The sequence below is a fragment of the Crocodylus siamensis genome, chromosome 4 (assembly GCF_052110815.1).
Source record: "Crocodylus siamensis isolate JL-2025a chromosome 4, ASM5211081v1, whole genome shotgun sequence".
Lineage (NCBI taxonomy): Eukaryota > Metazoa > Chordata > Crocodylia > Crocodylidae > Crocodylus > Crocodylus siamensis.
Window position 1 is genome coordinate 175403674 of NC_143398.1, and position 21537 is coordinate 175425210.

Consider the following 21537-nt stretch of genomic DNA (forward strand, 5'->3'; position numbering starts at 1 on the left):
TCTATAGCTTTGCAATAAGGTTTTGCAGCCTGGGCTGCACCATCCCTGGAAGTTGATAAAAGGTTGTCAAACCTGCCACACACACATGGTGAGGGAGGGCAGGTTAGGGGCGTGTCTGGGAGGGGTGCAGCGGTGCTGCATGTTGGTTCCTGCTCCACCCAGAGTTTCAAGCCAACTGTCTGGCAGCATGTGCACCTCAGGCAGCAGCTAGGTTGTCAAGTGAATTGCCAGCTCATTACAATTTACCTCATCCCTTCTAAACCTGTTCCTAGGTGTTAACAACCCTCTCTCTTCATTAATGGTCTTGATGTTCTCCCAGTCAAGCTGGCCTTTCTTCAGCCACTCTGCTGCCCCCGTCACTGCTCCTACCAAGCAACCAAGCTGCTCTTTCCCAGCCCTGCGGGCAGTTTGTAACTGACTCCAGTGAAGCCCGTTGGTTTCTGCTTCCACCTGAAAGGGGAAACAGTGGCCCAGGCCTACAAGCAAAACATTTAGTTTATTTTTATTTGGGGGCAAGGAAGACCTCTGACAAGGACAGCAACAAAGCACTGCAACAGACACCCCCAAGAGGTGGCACCTCCATCCTTGGAGCTTCTGAAGCCCCGGCTAGACAACACTGTGGCCGGGATTATCTAGCTGGGGCTGGCCCTGCTCTGAGCAGAGGATGGGCCAGACATGACCTCTCATGGTCCCTTCTATCCCATATTTTCTACCATTCAAAAACCCGGTACCACGTTACATTCGACAGCACCTCTTACCACCTGTGCCCTTTGCAAACTCCTGGACGTGCCCAAGGGGCGCACAGGGGCCGCTGTCCCCAATCCACCAGGGAAGCCCTGCAGAGACTTAGCTCAAGCAGCACCCAGGGGCGAAGGCCGGGTAGGCGCGGGGGGACCCTGCGGGTGTCGCCGGGCGGGGCTAGGGCCCGGCAGAGATGGTGAGGGCGGGGTGGTGGCCTGGGCTCGCCGCCAGCCCCTCCCCCACCGCCCGCACTCCCGGGGGGAAGGGGGGGCTGGAGCGAATGCTATAAATAGCCCGCACGCCGCGATTGGCTGAGGGAAAAATGGTTGGACCACGTGACTTTCCAGCTAAAAATTCCAAGATGGCGGATTCCGTCACGGGCTGAGTCCGTTGGTGGCGCGCGCGCCGCTGTGTCAGCGCCAGCCCCCGCCGCTGCCTTCCCCGCGGCCCGCTCCAGCTCCCGGGGCCCGTGCTCGCGCCCGCCGCCCAGGTCAGTGCCCACCGCCCGCGCCCTGCCCGCCGCGCCGTGCACCCGCCTCTGCCCGCGGGCAGCTGCTGCGCGGCCCCTTTAAGAGTTCGGGTGTTTCTGTCCTCCGGTTTTGAGCTGTGGGAAGGCCGCTCCCGGCCGCCGGGCCCTTAAAGGGATCGGTCCCACCCGGCTGTTTTTTTCTCCCTGTTCCGACAGTGAAACGCTGAGGGTCCGCGGGGGGAGGGTAGGGGGAAGGAGAGAGTGATGGACGGACAGCGCATCCAATCCGAGCCGCGCATGGTGCAGTGGCGGGTGCATTTAAGCCGCTCGAATCTTCGAGTTGGACTCTGATTGGCCGCGACGGGAAACAGGGCGCGGCGGCAGCGGCTGGCCAGTCAGGGCGGGAGGAGTGGGGCCGGGGGCGGGCTTTGATGAGACAGACGTCTAGCTCGCCCAGTCGGTGCGGAGCGGCGTGGTCCGCCCTCTCGCGGCTTAGCGTGGCCGGGGTTTTTTGTGAATGAGGGGGTGGGCTGGGGCTGCTGCAAGTCCCGCCCCCCTCCCCCGGCGCTGCGGCTCCTCCCCCCTCTCCCCCCCCCCCCCCCCCTTCAGAGAGCAGGGCCGCCGCCGCCGCCTCGGTGCTGAGCGGGGCGGGAGCGGGCGCGGGAGGGATGCGGGCAGCGGTGAGTGCGGGCGAGGCCGCGATCCCTGCGGGTGCGGAGCAGCCCTGGGTGATGGGGCGGGGGCGCCCGGCCGGCGGGGACGCGTGTCCGTGTCCGGCCGCCGCGGGGATGTGCGGGCGGGCGGGCGTGTGGGGCGGGGAGGATCCCGCTCCCGCTCCCGGCCTGGGGTCGTTCCTTCCCGCCCGCCGGAGCCGGAGCCGGAGCCGAAGCCCGCCCAGTTGTTTACAGTCGCGGTCAAAAAGCGTCCGGGTTCAAACCCCATCGGGCTTGTCCCGGGACCCACCCCACCTCCCCCGGAGGGCCGGGCAGGTGGGCTCGCACGAGGTGCCGAACAGCCTGGAGGGTTTTGGCAGCGGAGCTTGCTTTTTCTGCCCCATCCCGCCGCCGCCTGCAGCAGCTCGTGAAGTGGGTTTGGGGGAGAGGATGCCCAGGGCCCCCGGGCATGGTTTAAAAGCTATTTCTGAGGCTGCTGTTACTTGGGCTCTTATTTTTAAATGGCGTTTTGCCGGGTGTTAAAGTCACAAAATCTGAGACTTGGCAAATGCAGGGTTGGAGAGGAGCTTTTTTGGGGTTTTTAGTTGTTTTTTTGCTATGGGGAAAAATATTTGGTGTATTTCATTTCCTTGTTGCAAATCCCACTGCCAAGCCAGCTGGGTAGCGTTTTGCTTGTCCACTTGGATGAAGCAAATAGCCGCTCTGATTGGCAAGTGCCGGCGCAGTTGGCTCAGCCAATAGAGGAAAAAAAACAAAGCTTGTGGTTCAGGTACTGCGTTTTCAAAATGTTGTGGGGCTGTTGCAGTGCTGCTGATGTTAAGTGCATAGGAACAGGATTAGGACATTTGTAAGCACAGGCTCTTATCCTTATTCCTCCTTTTCTCTCCTGTCTGTTAATCCCCCCCGCCCCCCCCCCCCCCGAAATTGCTGTACGATCAGAAGGGAATTTTACTCTTAACTGTGAAGTGTTGAGTTTGTGCAACAATTTTCATGTCATAGTTTTTAAGAAATTAATTATAATGTATTTGGAGCAGTGAGAAGGGAGGTGTTGCTGAGCAGTTGTGTGTGGGTTTATGCTGCAGGAATTCATCAGGAAAGATGCTGTGCAACACTTGAGCTTCTTAAATGTTATCTTTGCATTTTTGTGGCATGGCAAATGCAGCACGACATCTTAAGCTATTTCACTTTAAATGCCAGTTACTTGACATTATACCAGGCTACCTTGTACCATTTGGAGGGTGGTAAACCTGATTCATTTTTTTTCTTTAAAACCTTTGTAATAGCATTATGTAGCTCATGTACATGCCTGCATGACATTGAAGGGTTCTTGTTGTTTTCGCAGTTTGTCAATAGATTTGCTGTGACAGATTTCATGTCAAGGTTTGCAGAAATTAGGCTTGTCATTTAAATTGTTGGCTTACTGGATTTAATGGTACATTCATTACCATTGAGTTGCCTAGTGGTTTAAGGCAAGGTGAGCGTTAGTAAATCCTGCACATGATTGGGTGGTCTGTTGAGGTGAATGCCATCTGTATGCCTGGATTCAGGGAACACATTGTCATATTGGGGGCCACAGACACCAGTTCCTTGCTATGAAAGTTCCTTGCTATGAATTCATCTCCTATATGGCTATGTGCATGATTTGAGTTCGTTTGGAGACCTAGCTGTATTCCAGTCCATGCAGTCTCTGTACTCCAGTGTGAGATCTCAGCAATGTGCCGAATCTTATATTCATCTTCTGCACCATAGGTAAAATTAAATTTTAGTGAAGAAAGCTGCTGGAATACATTTTGATTTACTGCTGTTTTTATAGTGCCAAAAGTGCCTTGCACAGGCTGTATTCACTACTGTCAAAGTGTTCTTTATTGTGGCCTGTAGCTATCTGAAGTTAATTACCTAAAGGAAGCCTCTTTCTAAAAGGCAACATTTTTTAGAAGTGAAGGAACACCACTAGCATTTATGTAGTAATCTGATTTTTTTTTTTTAAACAGTATTTCTTTTTTTGTAATATGATCTGGTGTTGTTTTGAGTGTTTAGTTTTTGGTGTTTCAGTTGCTGTTGTAGTTTTCAACCTAAAAGCTATGGTTGATGATTTGGAGCCTGTCTGAAAGAGTTAAGGGGACATTGAATTAAGAAAGCTCAGCTGCTTGTATACAAATATACAGCAATTACAAGGCAACAAAGTTATTGCAGAATTCCACTGTAACCATGGCAACATGTTCACTCAATTACATTTCCAAATGTAAAATGCCACCCAGTTAGAGTAAGTTTCAGCAACCGCCAGTTTTTGTATAAACCAAAATGTGCAAGAGGCAACCTTTCCAGGTTTTGTGCATTTTCCCATTTGGATGGGCATGTGCTTCTTTCCCAGTTTCATTTCTTCTTCTTAATTTTAATGTGTTCCCTTATTCTGTGGATGTCTAAAAGCCACTTTGGCATCCTTCAGGTCCAGTATTTAATTTTCCTTCTGCATCTTGAATTGGAAAGATGAAGTGGATTAAACCAACATAAAACATATATTCTGAGAGTTGCATTGGAATACAAGGTAGACTTGTCAGTTACTTTAATAGGGGGCAGTGAGTTAAAATAGGGTAGGTAAGTGAAAAACTCAAATTTGAAATGCAATGTTTTGCTGCGTTCGGTATGAACATATTAGGAGAATTGTGCGTCTATGGGACAAGACTTTTCAATGTACTGGTAGGCTAACCTAAAGTAAATATAACCTGGCACGTCTTAACAAGAGAATTTTATAGGGTTAGGAACAAAATAGTACTGTACTGAAGTCGAATCCAACAGTGCTGTTGTATACGAGGTACTCATCAGCCAAAATTAGAAAATGGCTGGGTTTGTACACACAACTTTGGGTGTGACTGATCATGTGAATTTGTTCTCCTATCTACTAAAGTTTTGATGATCTTTGTTTTAACACAGTGACTTTTTCCAATAGTCAGGTTGGCTCAAACAGTTTAATATTAATTCTTAACTACAGTAACGTGTGTTGGAATTCATTCATACATAATCTTTTGACGGAGCATAGTGCACAAAGAAAATGGAGGTTATTCAGTGCCAGCTTTTAAAATGGGAATCAGATTCTTATTTGAATCTCCAAATTAGTCTACTTGGAAAATATACCAGGCTACTACCTAGGGGTGAGTGAGGGTGAGGACTTTAGCAGAGATGTCTAAAAGCAATTGACTATTTCCCAGCATTTGAACTTCATTAGGTTGGTATCCCCAAGTGATGGATGGGGCCTCAGTCTTTCGTTTTGGCCTCTGACTTTGAACTTTTGTAGCCTTTTGAAGCATCAGCAACACCAGCACCAGCTTCAGTTGATCTGATTTATGAGTTTCACTTGTACTTAAGTGGTGCACGCTACAGTAGGAAATCTGCCTGTTCTCTTGTTTGATTCAGTCTTGCTACTGTGAGTATAGGCAGTCACAGGAACTGCCTGTTTGTAGACTTGTAAAAATTCAAATTGGTTTTCATTCTTCTAGCATTGGGCTACCCTTTTCAGCCATAAGGGTGAGAGATACAGACTCAATTTAAAAGGCAAGAGCTTAAATTCTACAGAAATTGGTGGCTTTAAAGTCCTTCCCTCAGTTGCAACAAATGGCTTTCCGTTTGTCTCTAATGAATAGACTATTAACCCATGTTTGGGCTTGAGAGAGTGGGTCTCTCTCTTTTAAGGGTGTGTAGTATCTAAAATGTCCCCTTTAGGATTTTAGTTCTTGCAGCTTTCAGAGCAAAGGAGGTACAGTGCTCATGTGTCTGCCTGCATGTTGTAAACTATAGAATTGAGGGCCAAGTTGGTAGACTGAGAAAGTTGGACATTTGCATACAAAAGCACATACACATAGTTTATGGAAACAAATGTTCTGTTTTAGGAGTAACTTTTTTCCTCATTCAGCATTTTCAGTCATATTTTATCGTGTCCTCAGAGTTCTGAGGTGAGGAGTTAGCAAGGTTTTTTCTTTCTTTAAGGGTACATTCTGAACCTAAATCTCAGATATTTCTGTCTGACAAAACACATGCTTATCTCACATTTTTTAAGTAAAAATGATTTACTGCTGTGAGTCTTTAAGATCAGTTCATTTATATCATATACTCTTCTCTCAAGGACATGGTGCTGATATGATGTGACATACATTTAGATCCTGGTGGGTTGAGTGATGGGTGTGTCCAGGCTTTATTTTTTTGGCCACTTAAACATCATTAAAGAAGCTGCTGAACAGCAGTTGCAAGCCCTGTTCCACTGTGGAGTAGGGCTCACCTAAATAGACCTTTTTGAAATGCACTGGGATGCCCTGCTGGCTAATTAAAGGGGAGGTTTTGTTTCCAAATAGCAGTCCATGGTAAATTGGGTATTTATTGATCCAAGGACTAAAACTGCACCTAGGTGAAGATCTGTGCTGCAACATCCTGTGCATTTTTAAAAAATTAAATAAAATTGCTTTGTATCATTTGAGACTAATTCAACTAAAGTCAGTATATAACATCAGTTCAACACACCTTTTGAGTATGATTTGCTAGTGTGACTAGAATATATAGCAGGAAAACAGTCATATAATATATTTGGTAATATCTATCAGAACTAGTTTGTTTGAATGGTATTCGTCTTGCTGCTGGTCAGAAACTACAAACACATTAATTTAATATGCTGTTTGAATAGCATATGTTCATTAAATATTTGCCAAGTGTTCTTCAATCAGTTGCCCTTACTATGCTTTTTCTTTCTTTCCTCTCCATCTCTATCCTGGTGTCTTCATTCCACTTACTCTTTTCTCTTTTCTCCTGTCATTTAAATGCAGTTCATTTCCTCTTTTGTTGTTCTCTGTTCCTCGCATATGTCTTATTTCAATCTCTTTGATCCACGAAGCCACATATTGTATATGTTTTCCAAATCTGAAAATAAGCTGGTGCAACTTCTCTCTGGAGTGTCCATCCAGCTTACCCAAGTCTTGACATATGGAAGCTGACATGATCCTTTTCCATTTTATTGCTGCAGATAGAAATCTGAAAAACTTGGGTTGGTTTTTACTTTGCTGAAAGCTGAAAAACAGCAGAAGTGTTGGACCTGTGTGCTTGAAGAATTAGAAGCAGTGAATCTTTTCTCCTTTCTTTTAGTTCACATCTGGAGCCTCCTGGCCAACAACAACAACAAACCCTCAACTTGCCCCCCACCAAGTTCTGTAGAATGGGATGGAAAAGACTACCTACTTGTCCTATTCTTTTCAGGTTCTTGCATCATGTCCACTTCTGTGGTATTCAAGTACTCTGGATTAAAGGGTTTTTAGTGTCCAAGTAATTGGTTTTATTGTCAGTTGTTGTTGAGCAGAAAACTGAAATGGAGGGATGGCTAGATTTGTTTGTGCTTGTCGAAGTCATGTTGATGAGCCAGTACATTTGAGGTGGTGAGTGAAGCATGGGGGGGGAGGTGTGTGTGTGGAAGCTGGTGCTAAAATACAGTAACAGAAGAAAACACTAGAAAAATGGATTGTAAAGCCCCTTGGAGAGTTTGTCTAGTATACTTTTTGCAAGGAATTTGTCTGGCCTACCTTTATCACGGCATTCATTACTGTATGCACTTTGGGTCATTTCTTGTTTCCCTCTTGTTCTATCAGGTGGAGGTATTGTTGAAAGTAGTTTTGGTGAAAAACTGTTTGGGAATGTCCTGATATGAAAGAATGTGCCTAATGAATATGTAAGGTTTTGGCGGAGAAGGGAAGGGTCACAGACCAGAATGACAGTTTGCCTGCTATTCTGGTAATTAATAGGGCTGTGTGAGATTTTGGCAGTTGTTTCATTTTGGAGGTGTTTCAGCCCATTTTGGTGCTTGAAACACCGAATCCGAAACAAAATGGAAGGCTCGGAAGCATCTCCAAAATTGAATGAAATGACCTGAAACATTTTGGAGGTGCCCTCCATCCTGGGAAAAGCCCTGCATCCCTCCTTTTAAGGTGCCAGGAGGCTGAGGCCAGGCAGGGCAGCTATGGGGGCTTCTCCCATGGCTCCCCCCACCAAGGCAGAAGCAGGCACAGCTGGAGGAGCTGCAGGAGAAGCCCCCATGGCTTCTCTGCCTGGCCCAAGCCTCCTGGCACTTTTTTTTTAAAAGCCCTGCACTCACCAGATGCAGCAGTGGTGATCAGGACCTCTGAGGGCTCGTGACAGATTTTCCCACGCCTGGCACCCTATGGCATGTGTGCAGTGTGGCTTAGCAGGGTGCTGCCCGGGAGCTGGGGCCGTGTGGTGCTGGGCTCCAGCTCCTTAGATGGTGCATGGCACCCTACTGCACCATGCTGCACCCATGCAATGTGGCAGCTGTCACGCGGGTGCCAAGTGGTGGGCAGGGGGCACTCCCCACGGTCCCATGATGCACAGGGGATTCTGCCACAAACCCTCAGGCCCTGATCACTGTTGCTGCAACCAGTGAGTGCGGTGCTTCTTTAAAAGGGCCAGGAGGCCAGGGCCAGGGTAGGGGATATGGCCAGGCAGGGCAGCCATGGGGATTTCTTCTGCTGCTTCTCTGGCTGTGCCTGCCTCTGCCCAGGCTGGGAGAGCCATGGGAGAAGCCCCCATGGCTGCTCTGCCCCACGTGGGGCTTTCTTTATTTTTTTTTAGTGCCGTGATTAGTCTGCGGCCAGGCAGAGCAGCAAAATGAATCGCCATCCCTCCAAAATGGCCAAATCCGAAACAGAAACGAAACGGCTGTTTCGCACAGCCCTAGTAATTATGCCTTTGTTCCAAGAATAAGGACTTTAATAAGTTTGGGTCATCAGCTGCCATAGTGGCTAATAAGGAACCTCTCCTTAGTCTGGTCAAATTTTGATTACCCATGGCAACCAAAGATGATTTCATTTCTAAGTTTGTTAGCCATGGAGCCAAAAGTAACTCGAATCAGCTGAAGATGTAAAGGTGAATATTTGAAAACTTTCATTTTTTTGCTAGTAATACTTAAGAGATCCAAGTTGAAGGCAACATGTATGGGAGAGGGCAAGGAGTTTGCCATATTGGTAACCCAGGAGCAAATCTAGACAAGATGACAGTGAATAGGTTTGCTTTAAAGGAATTTATCTTCTAGAAGACTATATATAGTGAGACCTTCAGTGAATCTCCTTTTCCTTTTCCTTCATATGGCTAACAGGAGTTGCTGAACTCGCATATCCAAGAGAGCACCTCGGGTGCAATGTGGCTGTCAAGAGTGGGTTTGACAGTGTGTTGAACTTCTTATTTTCTCTCAAGCTTGACCTCCTACAGATCTTCCATGCATGTATTTGTCTGTCGAGAAGGGATATAATTTTATAGTAAACCTTTACGTTGAAATGGGAGAGTTAAACAGAATATCTTTTTTTACAAATTCTTTCAAGGAGTACAACTTCAGTAAGTTGGGTTTCTATACAGGAAACAATGATAGCAACCCCGTATGGTGTTGGCTTCTTAAGAAGGCATTTTCATTTTGATGAAAACACTAGCTTCTGATTAAACCTCCCTTTCACACTTACAATAAAAACTGGATAAGTACAAAAATAGTTTTGTCCTCCCTTAGCAAAGATTTAGCATTACTGTACTGAGGTCCTGTTAACCTTTTTGTAAATGTAATCGAAACTTGGTGCTGGAACACTTACTAGTATACACTTATTTATTATATTTTAAACTAAATTAGACTTGTCAGATGGACAAAATTAACTTTGGGTTCTTGACTGAATTTGCACTAACTGAATTTTGAGAAATATTAATTTGTAGTAGGCCTGTCACTAGTTCAGTGAGTCAGATTACACTATATCTGTTAATTTTCCTAACTAGTATAGGTCTCCATCCTTTCTTATCCTGCACTGAAGTCCGTGTTGAATTTTTAACATTGTAATTACTTTCCAACTAATAGCTTTCAGTATTGCGAGCTTGAATACATACAAGCTCATGTACCGAATGTAGTATATTATTGAGAGCTCTCTAAAACACGAGCCTTAATACTGAAAGAAAAGACTGGAATGCTAGTCAGGCAGACCTTTTCCCTAATGTTCTTCAAGTGTCCCTGCTGATCATAAATTCCTCTTGAATTATTTTTTTAACCCCACTTTACTATAGGTTTAATCTCATAATTTATACAAAATTCTACTCTTGGTTAATGTAGTTATAGTGTCATAAGTTAGCAGATATATAAAATGCAATACTGTGTACAGAAGCACTTTAGGGGTCTGCTGTATAAAAATGTTCATGTTAAGATTTTCTGCTTTTAGCATTGTTTTTCTAAAACATTTATTTTTATGCAATTTGGATGCTTTTGTTGTATTGATGTTTAGGTCTAATACAGTAAATTAGTTGTGTTGTATGATGGCCTGAATTATGGTTGTAGGGAAATAAACTTTTTTCCCATTAGGAACTGCAGAGTTATCTGGCTCTGTGTTGGTAATTGATCTACACTGTGGGTGTGTCTACATGTCACCATATGGTGACATTGCTACAGTGCTGTGCTTTTAGTACGTCCTTTTGGAAGTACTAAAGCATGAGGCAGTATGGATGGTTACTGCACCATGTGCACAGTGCATGTTTGGATTTTGCCACTATGTTGCTATAGTGGCGCACTATACCAGGAGAGTGCACCACTATGGTGATATAGCTGGCAATCCCATGTAGACCTGTGTGATAGCCATACAGCATGCTACAGTAATGTGTAGATGCACATTACAAGATTCATCTCAAAGGGCGCAAGATGGAGTCTTCATTCCCTCTAAAATGTGTAACTGCCCATTTTGTTTTTGTCCAAATTTGTATAGCATAGCCGAGTCAAAAGTGAGTTTTTAATTAGGGAGCATATTTGCCTTGATTTATAAACATTTTGCTGAAACAACTTTTGTTTTTAAAAGTGGATTCAAGAACTAAGAGAACTTTAAGTTTTGATGGAGGCTTGTATGTATAGTGGGGAAGGAGGGAGGGTGTAGCTGAAGCCTGGAACCTCAAAATAAAGACTGGTTTTCTGCTTCTAGGGAATGTTTGATCATTTGGAAGGGAAAGGATTAGATGCACTGGTATGAATGAAAAATTGAGTATGATCCTTCACTTTGAACTTCCTTTCTTGTTTTCAGCTTTTGTCACGACTTAAAGGTTATCTAATTCCCAGGAACACACCAGAGTTCAGATTCTCCAATATGGAAGGTCACAAAAAGAGTATTCAGAGGTAAGACTTTAACTTTCCTGCATGGTGGATTTTTTTAAAAATATGTATAAATGCCTAAATACTTCTCTTTATTTAACTAATTAAGAGCTATCCATTCAAGAGAGTGAAAAGAATTTACTTTAATTATTAGGCATGGCTTCTCTGTGTTTAAGGGCTTAACTGGTACAGAAGGTAGGGCTTGGAAGATGTACCAGGATCCTCCAAGCAGGTGACTCGCAGGAAAGAGGGCCCAAAGCAAATCTTGCACTCAGGTGAGATAATGGCTGAGCACTTAGCTGAGAATACCTCATCAGGACCCTTTAGGATATTGGAAAATGGGGAGGATATGTAGTCAGATATAACCCCACCAATATGATCCAAAGATAGGGAGCCTGTGTTTCATAGTGGTCTTCTTGGGACGGTATGTAGGATGGTATCTTGGGCATAGACAGGATAAAGTAAGGAGCAGCATGTAATTCATTCCTATTTTGTCCCCCTTTTTCTCTCTTCCACACCCCCCTCCAATAAAGCATGTCATTTTTAAGAATGAAGTAAACTGTATTGTGTCAGTGATCTGATGAATAGTAAAACCAGCTGGTTTCTTGTTAACTTCAGTGTTTCTGCTGAGTACCCTGGCTTTAGTGCAGAGAGTACAGTCCTTCACTGCTTCAAACTTAAATGGCTTGAGTTTTTTGTTTTGCCTCTTAAGTTTCCCAAATAGCAATAGGACAGATTGGTTCTTGTAAACTACAGTTTCACTGCTTCTACAAACCTGTGGCCTGCAGCAGTAAAACTGACTGAACTCCTGAAAACTTGATTTTGTTGCTGTTGACACTGGCCAGCCAGCTTCAACCAAGTATTGGTCTGGGTGCAGAAATATGTTACTGATTGTGCCCAAAGAATTAGACTTTGTATCTTAGTGTTTTGATGATCAAGGGGTTTGGTAAGTGGAGGAAGGGAAAGATTGTGTTTGGAATTCTCAGGTAGTCCCATGCCCTTAACGCTACCTTTCTCTGGCATTTATTCAGTCTCTCCAAGAGAAACCCAAGCTAAGATTGCTTTTCAAATCTAGCAGACTGAAAACCGACATGGAGTCAGCTTGGTTTCCTTAGTGTATCTTCCTCTTGTTTCTCTTATTTGTTTGCTGTGAGTCTCTTGGAATGGATTCCTTATGCTAGGAATCTATCTTCTCTGTTCCTCCTCTTCCTCCTTCCCCATCCAACAAAAAATCTTGAAAGCAAAAGCTTTTTCCAACCTTTATGTACCACCGGAAGTGATCAGCTCACTGCGTAATGGTGGTAGAGCAGTTCTGAACCAATACAGACACTTGTCAGAAACTGTATGTGCCACCTAGCTTGTATGTTCAGAAGGAGGGAGAGAAGCTAAATTAATAGTGCTGGCCATTGGAGTGGCATGAACTTCCCGATGTTGAGGTTTGAAGGAGGGCAGGAGCTCAGCCACCTACCTTTCCTTTTGCTTTTATTGCTACTTGTATGAGGTGCTCTACAGCAGTGGTCTCCAAACTCTTTTGATTGCGCACCCCTATCAGTAAAAAAATTTTTGAGCACGCACCCCCAATATATGTATATTTATATCAATATATATCTAAATAGAAGTTCTAATATTTTCTTCCTGCACCCCACTTTGGAGACCACTGCTCTACAGCATGCTACGCAAGTCCTTTTTGAAGGAAGCTGGCTACCTGTTTGCCAGTGCACTTTTTTCTTAATGTTACAGAATTTAATTCCTTTCCACTTTAGGTACAATTTTTACTTCAGTTTGCTCCCAATATCTTTAGAGTGAAGAATTATGTCATGGAGTTAAAACTTCACTGCTTAGAATCTCTTAGTGCAGGGGTTCCCAAAGTTTTTATGCCATGGCCCAGCAGTCACAGCCGACTGTGACTGATTTCCAGTCAGCAGATGGGTAAGGATAACCCTCCACCCTGGGCGAGGGGGTGGGCCAGACCCTGTGCTGCCGTAAGCCCTCCAGAAGCCATGGCTTGCTGGTCTGTGGCTACTTCTGGTCTGGTAGCTGACTGTACTGCAGACCGGCAACTGACCTGCCATGGCCGGGGGATTGAGAACTCCTTTCTTAGTGTTTGAGAAGAGGATCTCTTTTTTTCTGAACCTAGGAAAAAGCTAAGAATTGTTGTCTTCAAACTTGTGGAAGTAAAAGACTGTGTTAGCCTGTACAGTGATTAAAAAATGATCAAGCTTGCCATTCCCGAGAGTAAAAGCTAGATATTTCTGGGTCCTTGGAGGAAAAGTTGAAGAAAAACTTTGTATTGCTGCATGGATACAGGACAGAGAATATAACGCTATCAACCATACTGTAGGTTAAAGTGTTGTAGCCCAGCTTGCCCCCTATATCCAATAAAAGATATTACAAAAAAGTCTTGCCTCTTGAACATTGCTAGCAACAGCATTGATACAGGACAATGAATAGCATTGGTATCAGTAGCAATATATCTTGAAAGGCAGATGGCCTCGTATTTGACAGCTTTCTTAAACATGTATGCACACTATCACTTTCTGCAAATAGAATTGAGTTTTTTGTGTACAATATTAATATTAGAAACAGCTGCTAATGTTAGGGAACATTTCTTTGTTCTTTAGTTACTATGCAAAGTTATCTTGCAGTTCATGTTTACCATAATGGCCAATACTTTATTACCTTGTGACTGAAGTTATAAACTTAAACATATGAAAGGCAATCGTGATAGCCTGGTGAATTTGCTATCTATATGTTCAGTAGCACTTCTTAAGCATAGTGAGGTGTGTTTTCCCACAAAAACAATCATTAAAACAAGCCCACATGCATACAAAACAAAGCATAATTTAATATTTGCTACAGATATGAGTGGCTTGGGTATAGATATTTTCTAGTTCCATTAGGAATCTTTCTACTGGCTTGATTCAACAGCAGACAGTGGTACTGGAGGACTAAATAGGGCTTCTTTTCATGACCTCTGTATTTAAGACTAAATGACCATTGTTGGTCTTTAGAAATCTTACTTAAAAATCTCAGAGTATTAACTTTTTCAAATCTGAATCTGACTGGCACATTAATTGTGTCTTATAAAGGTAGAACTAAATGCAAGACAAAATGCACCAAAACCCCCCCGGGAGAATAAAAATGAATTTTCCTGATACAGTAGGCAAACCAGAGTGCTCAGTTCAAAGAGTAACCATAGTTGAATCAGTTGTAATAATGACTAGCTTAATTGTGCTGAGTAGGACACTGAAAGATGTAAAGAAATTTTTAGCGGGGGGAGTGAAAAAACAAAAATCTTCATATGTGATGGCTTTTTATAAACATACCATGAGTCATAGGCAGGCATATTGCTAAATGAACAAGAACACAGGAAGCTGAGCTGAGTACAGTTTGGTGTAGAGTCCAGAGATTTCAGTACCCAATCTCATGCTATAACTACTAGACCGTACTGTCTCCTTAGTAGTCGATAACATTTGAAATCCAGGTCCATGTATGCTTTGTACTTGTATGTGAAGACACATACTAATAGTTAGGGACCTACCTAAATTGTGGCGGAAGTGCACTGCTTAGTGGCTCCTTTAATCTTGTTCTCTGCTGTACGTCCTTCCTCCCCTCACTGCTGATTGGCTAAGGGACCCTGGCAGCCCTGCTGCTTGCTCCTCATCAGGTGGAAGGCAAAAACCGTAGCTTTAAATATGCCACGTTTTTTGCCAGGGCCTCTCAGCCGGTCAGTGGTGGGGAAGGGCGTGCGTGGCAGGAAGAACAAGATTTAAAAGAGCCACTGTGCAGGGCTCTTCCACTGTGATTTAGGTAGGTCCCTACTAATTGTGTGTGACGTGCCTAGTAATACATGCTCACACAAGATGATCTGATGTGTGAGTAAGGAATTTTCCTGTCGGGTGGTAGGCCAGTTATACTATGCTTTCAGTTCTTGGACCACTCCTAGCATTGTCATGAAGGATGCTCTCGACATCTTTTTGTTCTGGTTGGACTAACACGCTGTTTGCCCTGCAACTAAAAGGATTCCAAGTGAGTAACTGGCCCAAAACCAACAGATTTAAGTTTGAGGAAGGAAGAAACCACCATCAGATGAATTTTGAAGTGGGGTATTAGATTTGCTTGCACTTCAGAGTGTTATGATTTTAAAACTGAGGGGCTGCTTTAAATAGGGATGAGTGAGGGCATAAACGAAACTCAAAATCATTGCCATGAATATGTATTTGTCATAAGTGATTGTCTATATCCTGTGAATGATGAGGTCTTCTTTCATGAAAATCTGTTCCAAATTATCAGTACGTTTGACAAATTCCCTACATAATTACCTTCAATTATTCTTTTTAGTGCTATAAATGGAAAATGTCTAATGTATGCACTTCCAGATACTCAAACCCTTAAAAATCCCAGCTCTTTTAAGTATATTAAGGACTGATGAGGCTTGCATTCCTAGTATTGCAACACAAGGTGTTCTCTGTTCTAGACTGTAAATATTTATCTCTTGTCAAAGCAGAGCAGTTACTACTGGGAACGGATCTGGCATGCTTAAAGGTTTTCCTTAAGGAATTTGTTTCCTTTTATTTACAGTGTTAATAGTATATTTAAATTCCAGGGACCTGATGTATAGCTCCGAGTTTTGTTCTTAATACGGGCATAGAAAGCCAAGATTATCAAACAGTCTCTAAATGCAGATAACTGTAATTTTCTGAGCTTATGCTGTAACTAGCTAACAAGTATGTAGGTGTGGAATTCCAGCAAATCTAGGAAATGGTACCAGTGTGTTACTGACTGAGAAGTGAGTTCGCAAACCATGCCACTTTGAATTGTGTTTTCCAGCAGTCAGTTCTCAGATGCAAATCAACATCTAGTAATTTCAAAGTGGTAGTAATGGAAACAGATAATAAAGCCACTTAATTCTCCCAAGTAAAGAGTCTTGCACCTATTTGCTTCTTTCAGTTCTTTGTGTGAGGTTCCTTTTCGGAGTCTTTCAGTAATGCTCTTTATTGTCTTTTTTTTATCCATGAAATGGTCCATCACAGCAAGCCTCCTTTTTAGAGCTTATCCCTCCTGTTTGTTATCCATTCTCTGATCGGCAATGTTTAATTCATTTAAAAGAAAAAAAAAAAAAAAAAGGCTTTCTGTCCTGTTAACTGAAGCTGTGGAGAAATGTGGAAAAAACATTTTTTCCTCCCAGGAACACGTTCTGAATCTTACAGGGATATAGTTTATAGCCATCTTGGTCTAAGGGCATAAGCAGACAAGGTTCTTTTGGTAAATCTGATTGTCTTTTATTAGACCACCGCAGATAATTGGAAAAACTCTTCTTTGTAAACTTTCAGGTATAAATACCCTTTGCCATTCCCTCTAGGAAGAGCACATGCCAACTGCAGATGCTTCCTCAGCCTGACAAAGGGTATTTGTACCTGAAAGCTTGCAAAAAAGAATGTTTCCAACTATTTGAGATGATCTAATATGATATCAGATTTTACCCAAAGAACCTTGTCTGCCTTCTGAATCTTCACTTTTGAGTAAAGCTCATATCTGAGCAAACCCGATCGCCTTAAATCTCTCTTCAGCAGGTGACAGTTTTGGTAATGTGAAAGGCACTAAACTTTGAGATGTGGGTTTTTTTTTTTTCCACTATAAAACTAGTTTTTTGTTTTGTTTTGGGGTTTTTTGTTGGTCTTCAAAGTTTTTTGCATGCATTTTCTTGCTTTGTGAAGGGCACCAGACACAGTTCTTGACTGAAGTAAGCTAGTTGTTGACAAAACAAACAAAGCCAAGCTTGCTGTGCCATAAACTTCATCACGTTCCCCTGTCAAGGTTTTTTGCTCTTACCTGTGGACAATTCCCCCGTAGAGGAAAGGGCAACTAGCATTTTGGCCCTTCATCTAAGTCAGTCAAGCAAGTGGTATTAATGATGTGCCTTACATGTCTACTGGGAAATGGACTGCTTTGGTGACTTTTGCTTAGCTTGTCAGTGGCTGCCAATTTTTTGGAGGGCAGTAAGGTCACATTGGGGCTTCTCGCCCGACTTCAGTTATCTTGTGACCTTATTTCTATGTATGAATGTCTATGGGGCATGTGACTTCAGGTTTGGGAACAGGGACTCTACAGGGGCATTGGGTAAAGTCATTGAAAAATGCTGATAGGTGCTTTCAGTCATAAGGCTAGCTTCCATATTAATTATGCAGGGTGGATCTGATTGTATCCAAAATTTAGTTCTAGAGCTTGACCCTCTGTTTAACTTGCCCAACCACTTGTTTCAAAGGTTCTGTTTGAGTAAAATGTAAATAGATTCTAATCTTGGACCTCTGCTATTTCCGTTTGTTTTCTGTTTTAAATGACCTCTCCACACAGCTGTCTGAAGGTGGGAGACCCCTTGTTTTATATCACTAGATGTTGCTTTGTCTGAAAAATGCACTTTATTTTAATATCAACTCACACATTTACAATGTGTTTAAAGTAGGATTACATTTGTATAAATAGTTTACTTCTGGTACTCATGGAATTTGTCTTAATATCACCCTTTCCTAAAATCTAAGGAGAAGCCCAGTGTCTTAATTTAACAGTAAGAGTTACTTGATCGCTGTGGAAACATCTTTTAACATTGCTTGTGCCATATTAATAGTACCCCTTGGTATTACTTGTTGGGGACTTTAGAGTCTTTATCTCTAGAGTCATTAAGTAATGTATCTAGATATTTCTCTATTGCTTTGAAACAAGAGTATGGCCTATGTACTATCACACTGCTCTTATAACTGAATAACTCTCAAGAAAGAGGAAGGTGCTGCTGACATTGAAGGCTCAGTGATGATTCTGCTTCATTTCTTATGCAATTTTCAAATGATTATGTAGCGGATTTAGTTCTGGTTAGACTTCTTTAGAATTATTTTTCTTGTGAAATATCATAAGAGCAATGCAGTCCCCTTCTGCTGTACAAAGGAGATAAGGCAAGAGAACTTTAGGGAAGGGGGTGGCAACCTATGGCCCATGGACTGGATTTGTGGGGCTTTCATGGTGTGGTGGCATTGCTGGTGGTGGGGGGGGTGGTGTTGGGAAGGGGTAGCAGTGGCTCTGTGGCTCTCGCTCTGGTGGTGGCCTGGGTCTGATTGGAAGCACTTGGCGCTAAGATCCACTAACATGGCCCCCTGCTGCAGGATGTTGTGGACTTGACTATGTTAAGGTCTTTAACTGCCTAAAGATCAGCATTGATTTAAATTCCCCCCCCCCAATCACTTGCCATGGCTGGAATCACCAGATGGTGCTGCTGCATAGTCCTACAGGTCCTTATTCTGGGCAGCAGAGAGAGTTTTGAAAAAATGCTATCTTGTTTTGTTGTGGTTCAAGTTGTTTGGGGAAAGCTTTTTGCCTTAATCACTCTCTCTTGAGTCAGTTCTCAGTGTAATTGCTTCCAGGGAAGCAGGTGCTGTTGTTTGTGCGGAGACTTCTAAAAGATGAGCTTGTCTGTATTTTGTCAGACCAACTCTGTTTGGAGACTGGTGTCCACAGTGGAAAATAAAGTTACAGTACAAAAATGGTCAGATTCCACAAAGCTGATTTTCTTCAGTAGGAAAGTGACCCTGCAAGGCCCCATTGTCTGCTGCTGCTATTCATCTGTTTAAAAATATGGCTGTCTAATGATGCACTAGTTTTATGCAAAGTAAATGCTTAGGGTATTGCCAAATTAAAAATGAAGCATTGTTACTGTTATGAGAACTGCAGTACTTGGGTGACTAAATAGATGCAGTATTAATAACTTCCATTTCTTCTATTATGCTGGGTACAAAACTCAGGATTATGATTTTACCTGAATGGGGAAGTTCAGTATTAAGGGGAGCATTATCATAATCATTATTTGGGTGAAAATTGTACCTTGTAAAGTGAAGTACTGTTTGTATGTGTTGGTACGGTAACCAGTACTGAGATAGGGAGGAGTAAAGGGGAGCTCGTAGATTGCATACATTTGTTTTAACTGGTTGTAGATGCATAGTACTAGTAAATAAGAAATAAAAATTTCACAGAATTTCATCAATTCTTGACTGTACTGTAATGGAAGCAAATCTTTTTAGTGAATAGATCTATTTACTTAGTGTTTCCTTTTAGTGAGAAGTAAATATGACACTTTGACCAAGATAGATTTAATTCCATGCAGTTGTATAACTTGCTGGAAAAAGATGTAATTTTCAAACCACTAAAAATGACTGTTTGTATACATTTTGACTTTATGCAGGTTGGGAGGCAAGTGATGCCCTTTTTATTTACTAGCTTTCATGCACACATATACCAAGGACATTACCTCTGCCCCTCTTCACTTTTAATCTGATTTCCATTTTGTGTCAGAATCTTAATTTTCTTTAGAAGCTACATCTCTCTAGCCTGAGCTTGCATTGCATGCAGCTGGGTCAAGTGATAACAAAGAAGCATATTTGTGTTGTGGTGACTGCATAAGGGTATTGCAGAAAAAGAAACTTCATTTTCAGTGAATACTAAAATGCAGTCCCAAGGAGTGGCTAGTCTTTTGTAGTGTAGCATTCCTAGCTACACATTTTCGTTGAATTGCAGAAAAAACTCTACTAGTATAATTGGGGATGTTAATCTTGATTTCTCTGCCATGTTCTCCATCATTGCCTTATGCTTTAATTATACTGTGTTCATGGTGACAGCAAAATGTATCCAGATTACCTTGGATGGAGGTGGAGGGTGGAACTTAGAGTGTGTTGTCCCTTCCCCCCATTTCAATAGAATGTAGATATTGGGTCATAAAAGCAAAGGGTTTCCTGTCTTGTAGCTCTGTGTAATGTTAACTGTAGTAGTTAATAGCTGTGAAATGTAAGATCCATGCTCTTCCTTCTGTCTCTTTATCACCTGAAATCATTAGTGTGAGATAGTCAAAGGAGCAAAATATCCAAAGAAAACTAGAATGTGTACACTAGAGATGTTTTCAGTAAACTGACATGCAGATGGAAAAAGTGCTCTTGGTTCAGTTTCTAAGGGTTGCATGTTTTCTACCAATTAGTTGTCTTAGATTCTTACTGTACGCTATGTGTTGCAAGTAGAAGCTTTTGCAAGCAGGCCTGCAATTGAAAAGAATACATGTAATGCAGGGCCTTGAACAGGCACTCAATTCTACTGGTGGAAACTTCTGTGAGAAATTCAATCCCCCCAGGGCTGGGAGGGAGTAGTGGGGCAAAGCACTGCTGCTCACCTCCCAGACCAGGGACTGTGGGTTTGAGGACCCAGCTGGAAGAGTTTGCTGCTCCTCTGCAACCAGGTAAAATATCAAGGCTACAGGTGTGGGGTTCTTAACGTGCAGTATGATGGCAGGGAGCTCCCTACCACCTCGGCATGTTTAAAGCTGGTGCCTGCAACCCCTGGGAAGGGATCAGCAGGCCAAAGTTCCCAGCCTTTTCCTCAGATCATGCAGTCTGGTCTGGGGAAGAGGTGAGGAGCATTGCTCTGTTCTTAGGCCAGACTGGGAGGGCAGTGTACAACGGTTCATTCTTGTGAGAGAAACTTGGAAGATCTTTCTCCCAGAAGGGGCTTGTATCCATGTACTCTTATAGTTGCTACTGGAGAGTGACAGTTTTCTCCCAGTAGAAATGTAATAGTGAAATGAAGTCCATGTCACACTTGAGTTAGTAATGTGCTGTGGGAATCTTGCACTATGTTGTGCTGTATTTGTTTTACAAACAGATGGAAAACAGAAGTCCAGGTTAAGTAAACTCTTGATTTAGTAAAAATGATACTCCAGTCATGAAAAACTGATTGGAAAAGAAGGTTTATATAAAAAGTAAAAATAGCATTGCATATTGTAGAAAACTATAGTCTAGCCACTGTTTATAATTTTAGGCTTAATCACTGTTAACTACCTTTTTAATATCCATTTTAGGTACTTTAACTCCATCCATGTGACTTCTTTGCTTTCTACTACTCTTCCATTTTGATGTTGACATTGAAGTGCATCAGATGCATTTTCATGCTTTGATGTCAAGAGAGGAAAAGATGCATGTATTAAGGATAGTTGCATATTGCATTACATTTGGCTGTTTTGGCCAGGAAAGGAAACTGTAATTTTGTTCATTGCTACCTCCTGTAAGATCATATAACAGATGCTGCTGAATATCAGTTTTTAAATCAACTGGATTAAAAATCTATGTTTGTGTGCTGTTTGTTTATTTTTAGCTAAGGGGATGCCCTATTGTAAAATCCATTTTTATAGAAGGAAGCCCTAGCTTGTCATAAAACTGTAATTGCCTATTGAAGTCGAGCAGTTTTAGAAGCTGTTGCAGAAAAAAGTAAACACCTGAAACAAATAGAAATGTTTTAACTAGGGTAAAGTTTTGAATTTTAGTCAGGATTGGGGCCCAGTTGCATCTTGCTCTGAAGAGTTAAACTTGGTGGAGTTCATGCCAGAGTTTATTGCTCCCAGGCACGGTGTCCAGGACTGCAGCACATTGAAGTGGGGTGGTGCAACTCCAGCTGGCAGAGGGTCCCAGGGGAATGAGGGT

General features: G+C 42.8%; 1 protein-coding gene across 13 annotated transcripts in view; it reads left to right on the forward strand.

Annotated features, from left to right (window-relative positions):
* The first annotated feature begins 818 nt into the window (after positions 1 to 818).
* Positions 819 to 21537, forward strand: part of HDAC4 (histone deacetylase 4) — a 423758-nt gene continuing 403039 nt past the window's right edge. For 3 of the 13 annotated variants that reach the window (XM_090044956.1, XM_090044961.1, XM_090044964.1), the window contains exons 1-2: positions 842 to 1231; positions 10965 to 11056. The gene's annotated coding sequence lies outside the window, so the exon portion shown is untranslated. Of the gene's footprint in view, positions 1232 to 1809; positions 1891 to 10964; positions 11057 to 21537 lie in introns of those variants that run through there. The other 10 variants (XM_090044960.1, XM_090044966.1, XM_090044958.1 and 7 more) reach the window with 8 other exon arrangements.